This window comes from Hyperolius riggenbachi, unplaced genomic scaffold (genome assembly GCF_040937935.1).
Source record: "Hyperolius riggenbachi isolate aHypRig1 unplaced genomic scaffold, aHypRig1.pri scaffold_120, whole genome shotgun sequence".
NCBI classification, from domain to species: domain Eukaryota; kingdom Metazoa; phylum Chordata; class Amphibia; order Anura; family Hyperoliidae; genus Hyperolius; species Hyperolius riggenbachi.
The window spans coordinates 453,838-459,837 of NW_027152343.1; positions in this window are offsets into that span (position 1 = coordinate 453,838).

Here is a 6,000-nt window from a genome sequence, read left to right on the forward strand (position 1 = left end):
TGCGGACGTTCTTTAGTCCAACGCCTCGCCGTAGCCCTTCCGGATCCACCCTCCACCAACGCCTGGAACGGCAGGTAGCCGACTACCTGGCCTTAAGTGTGGATGTAGACACTGCTGTGAACAGCGATGAGGAACCCTTGAGCTACTGGGTGCGTAGGCTTGACCTGTGGCCAGAGCTGTCCCAATTTGCCATCCAACTTCTCTCCTGCCCTGCCGCAAGCGTCCTGTCAGAAAGGACCTTCAGCGCAGCTGGAGGCATTGTCACAGAGAAGAGAAGTCGCCTAAGTCACAAAAGTGTTAAGTACCTCACCTTTATCAAAATGAATGAGGCATGGATCCCGGAGGGCTGCTGCCCGCCCCAAGACTAAGTCAGTCCCCGCACACACAGCATCTCTGCCTGCACGCCGTGTGACTGGCTGCCTGGGCTCCCCCAAGAAAGTCGCTCCCAGTCCCTCCACACAGCATGTCTGCCTGCAGGCCGCTTGACTACCTTCTCCACCACCACCAACAGGGTCCGGGACTCCAGGCGGATTGCTGAATTTTTTAGGCCGCTGCTAGCAGCGGCCGCTGTAATAATTTTTCTGGTGCGTGTACATGACTGCCTAATTTTTCTGGCTGCACTGCGGGCAGCTGCAACAACAAAAGAAAAGGCATGTACATGCGCCCATTCCCCTTCGTGATCATTACCTTGCCGTGGTGAAGGGGCTTGCGTATCACAATTAAGCAATGACCGGCGCATAGATGAGTGTCTCGGGGGGCACACAAAAGATAATAAGGTCGTTGCTTCATTGTGGTCAGACCAAATTTGATCAGCTGGACAGTCACTGTTCTGTCATTCAGCTACATCAGCCAGGCGACCATATGGGCTGTAAAGCCACCAAAACATGCACTCTCGCCATGGTGCACACCAGTCCAGCACGGCCGTCACTACACAAACAGCTGTTTGCGGTGCGTTACACGGTGAGTTTGTTGTGTCAGTGTGAAGCAGTACCTTAATTACACTACCTGATTGATGTATACACATGCAAGATGTTTTAAAGCACTTTAGGCCTGTCATTTAGCATTCAATGTGATTTCTGCCCTTAAAACGCTGCTTTGCGTCAAATCCAGATTTTTCCTGGGGACTTTTGGCGTGTATCCCACTCCGCCATGCCCCCCTCCAGGTGTTAGACCCCTTAAAACATCTTTTCCATCACTTTTGTGGCCAGCATAATTTTTTTTTTTTCAAAGTTCGCATTCCCATTGAAGTCTATTGCGGTTCGCGAACTTTAACGCGAACCGAACCTTCCACGGAAGTTCGCGAACCTAAAATCGGAGGTTCGGCCCAACTCTATAGATAGATTGTATTTTAGGGAGTTTAGTTTGGGTGATTACTAGGGACTAGGGAGGGAGAGAGACTGTCACTGGTGCTGCTGCAGGCCTGCAGCCAGCAGCTAGGCCCTGTGCCTAGGCAAGGCAGCCTGCCCTGCTCTGTGCTCTAGTCTCTAGTTACCTTACCTGTGCTCTCACCTGTCCTACTCAAAATAGTACAAATCTATCTAACACAGAAGTAGTTGTAGTACAGGAGTAGTTAGCAAGGCCCAGCTTTACTGCTATACCTGTCCTGCTGTATCTGCTCTCTGTAATCTAGTCACACCTGTTGTATTATTTAGCTAGATTCTTCTATTGTTTAGAGTACAGTACACTACAGTACTACTAACTAGTCTGTGTATAGGGACCGTTCGTCACCACGTTACCTAGGGTCTTTGTGTGCGCAGTTCACGTCTGCGCTGTCCGCACCCTCTCATTAGTGCTACACCCGTCCTATTTTTTCTTTGTTACAGCTGATAAAAATACTGCAATAAATATGCACTGTTTCTAATTCCTGATTAATGGAAACGCACATATTGTTAACATGCTGTGCTTTCAAATGAGCGGTCTCTGCCGTGGGAGTAGTGACACAGGGGAGAAATCAAATTAAAACTTGTATACTTGATTTTGTTAGTTTTTACCCGCTAAGGAGCGCATATACCACCCTGTCTTTTACAAGTTTTAATTTGATTTCTCCCCTGTGTCACTACTCCCACAGCAGAGACCGCTCATTTGAAAGCACAGCATGTTAACAATATGTGCGTTTCCATTAATCAGGAATTAGAAACAGTGCATATTTATTGCAGGATTTTTATCAGCTGTAACAAAGAAATGTTTCTTGTATAAAGGTTATTATGCTGTTGTGTATCTTTCAGAGCAGAGAGGAAGTTCTGAGTTCAGGTCCACTTTAACCACTTGATGTCCGCAGTGTTAAACGCCAAAGACCAGGACATTTTTCACAATAAGGGGCACTGCAGCTTTAAGTGCTCGTAGCAAAGCCGCACAATACAGCACACAAGTGTTCGCCCCCACTAACAGAACTTTCTGTTGGTGGGGTCTGATCGCTCCCCCAATGTTTTTTATTTAAAAAAATAAACAACTATTGATTAAAAACCAAAGTGTCTTTTTAAATTTTGTGCTCCCCCTCCCACCGCCAACCAATCCCCGTGATCAGCTGTCATAGGCTTCAGCCAATGACAGCCGATCACCTCCAAGCAGAGGCGTAGCTAGGGTTTTCAGCACCCGGGGACAAAGACTATTAATGCGCCCCCCAAAGTCAAGGTTGCGCGCCGCGCCAAAAAGGGGCGTCGTCACATAATAAATGTGGGCGTGGTTATGGGTGGAGCCAAATCTATATGGAGGTTAGCAGGCTCACGCTCACCCACCCTCCCTCAGTATGTACCTTCCAGTATGTTCCAAGACAAATTCAGCAATCATGAGGCCCCCAACATAACCAACTCAGCAATCATGAGGCCCCCAACAAGACAAATTCAGCGATCTTGAGGCCCCCAACAAATCATGAGGCCCCCAACAAGACAAATTCAGTAACCATGAGGCCCCCAACAAGACAAATTCAGCAGTCATGAGTCACATAAATAGACCGCATTTCACATATTATTATTATTTAGTATTTATATAGCGCCGACATATTACGCAGCGCTGTACAGTGTATATATATATCTCGTCACTAACTGTCCCTCAAAGACGCTCACAATCTAATCCCTACCATTGCCATATGTCTATATTATGTAGTGTAAGTACTGTAGTCTAGGGCCAATTTTAGAGGTAGCCAATTAACTTATCTGTATGTTTTTTGGAATGTGGGAGGAAACCGGAGTGCCCGGAGGAAACCCACGCAGACACAGAGAGAACATACAAACTCTTTGCAGATAGTGCCCTGGCTGGGATTCGAACCAGGAACCCAGCGCTGCAAGGCGAGAGAGCTAACCACTACGCCACCGTGCTGCCCCCTTAATATGGTAGACACCTCTCACCTGGCAGCAGTTCTCCAAAATACACTCATTCTGACGTGGTTCCCCAAAAATAGGTAGCACCAGGTCTATAGTTGTCCCCAAAATAGGTGGCCAGCAGTATAGATGTCCCCAGAACAGGTAGCCAGGGGTAGAGATGTCCACAGAACAGGTAGCCAGGGGTATATGTGCCCAGTATATGTAGCCAGGGGTATATATGCGTGTCTCCCTCCCTGGCTCCCCAGCAGGAAGGGAGCAGCGCAGAGAAGAGGGAGAGCTGCTCTCCCTCCCTCGCTGTCCCCTCCATTAATGTCCGGGTGCTGGCAGCGGCGGGCGGAACTTACCTCCGTCTCGTCGCAGCGCGGATGGATCTGCCGCTACTCTGGTCTAGTCCAGACCAGAGCAGCGGCTGCGGGACCCGAACTTCCGGCCGGCGCTGGAGCGAGACGGAGGTAAGTCCCGCCCGCTGTGCCAGACACCCGGACAATAACGGAGGGGACAGCGAGGGAGGGAGGGAGAGCCCTAAGGTGAGAGAAGGGGGGGAGATGGCCCCCTTCTCCACCGTCCGCATAGCTCTCCCTCTTCTCTTCTCTGCGCTGCTCCCCTCCGCAGAGAAAAAAAAAAATCAGCTCAGCTGGGCGCCCTTAGGGACCCGGTGCCCGGGGGCACTTGACCTACCCCGACCCCCCCTAGCTCCGCGCCTGCCTCCGAGCCCACAGAGGGGACAGCCGTGTCACACGGCTATACAGTCTCCTAGCGGCGGAGTATGCACTTGTGTGCACAAAGCTATAATGCCAGATTTATCAAATGCCTTACTAAACCTTCAAAAACAAGCACTCGAAGAAACTGTGTAAATAAATACCTTCTTAAACGAGAGCACACCTTTCTTAACTTGTTCCCGACCGCGTCACGCTGATGGCGTGGCTGCGACTACAGCCCCAGGACCGCCTAACGCCGATCGGTGTAAAGTCTGGGGGCTGGCCTTTGCAGGAGATCGCGCGCATCTCTGCTTGGTAGGCGTACCACATCTTTTTAACCAGTGGGAATTCTCACCATATGTGATTAAAGCACCCTATAGTGACACGACTTCTGAAACAATTTGGGTCTTCATTTGTCAAATATTTTGAGTACCTGTCAGGTGTTAACCTCCCTGATGGTATGATTATTTCCAGGCTTTGTGGTCTTTTTAAGACATTTCAGATCTTAAAATCAGGAAAAAAAATAATGCTGCCAGAGTTTCTGCAGCAGCAGTCCCTGCTCTCACTCACTTCCCTGGGCTCCAGGATATGGGGTGAGAAACCACCCTGCCATGACCTACAAATGTAAAGCCTCCATTTCATAGGAAATTTGGAACATGAAGAGGGAAGCGCATACCCAATTACCAGTCATATCCATGTTCCGCCACATTCTGCAGACTTCTTGTTGTATAGATGAATCTTATGAATTCATCCTACCCTAACCACCCTTCCCCGTAAGGTAGCTATGCACACAAATGACACCAAACACAAATATTTACATTATTGTGTTGGTGGTGTATATGGAAGATTGTGGACAAAGAACAAGCATGCAAACATTGCAGGGATTTGAACCCCATCCTGCCAGGCAGGAGTGCCCATCACCAACGCTTTCTGCTTTTCTGCCATTGTCAAATCATACTAACAGTTTGAGCGCAGAAAAAAGACCTCCAATTTTAATCAGAAAGGAAAAAAAACTGCACATTTCCCAGTTGATCCAGAGGAAGGCGAAAAACTTTACAAGGCCTAGCACAATTTGCCATAAGGAGTCGGGAAGGAATTTTTCCCTTTTAAGGCTGTCACATAAATCCCTGGATCAACGCTCCCTGGCACTATGTTCTAATTATAGCAGGAGGTACTTTACTAACAACCGGCGCCCAGGAGGGACTTTTACAACCCAGAACCTATTTTAATAGCAAAAGGGGAGACTTCAATAAAAACTGGCGCTCTGGAGGGAAAAGAACAGTCAAAGGACTACACACATTGCCTTTTTGGGAGACTACACATTGTGCCCTGCCGAAGGACTTCACACCGTGCTCTGCCGAGGGACCAACAGCATGGGCCAGGGAGAACTTCAATGGGAGGACTTTACACTAACAATCGGCACCCAATAGGGACTAAAGAAACAGCCGGCGCCCAGGAGGGGCTTAAGTAAGGAGGGCCGGCTCCCAGAAGGGGCTTAAGTAGGGGCGGCCGGCTCCCAGGAGGGGCTTAAGCGGAGCGGCCGGCTCCCAGGGGGGGCTTAAGTAGGGACAGCCGGCGCCCAGTAGGGGGGGCTTAAGTAGGGACAGCCGGCGCCCGGTAGGGGGGCTTAAAAAGGGACAGCCGGTGCCCGGTAGGGGGGGCTTAAGTAGGGACAGCCGGCGCCCGGTAGGGGGGGCTTATGTAGGGACAGCCGGCGCCCGGTAGGGGGGCTTAAAAAGGGACAGCCGGTGCCCGGTAGGGGGGCTTAAGTAGGGACAGCCGGCGCCAGGTAGGGGGGCTTAAAAAGGGACAGCCGGTGCCCGGTAGGGGGGGCTTATGTAGGGACAGCCGGCGCCCGGTAGGGGGGCTTAAAAAGGGACAGCCGGCGCCCGGTAGGGGGGCTTAAGTAGGGACAGCCGGCGCCCGGTAGAGGGGGCTTAAGTAGGGACAGCCGGCGCCAGGTAGGGGGGCTTAAAAAGGGA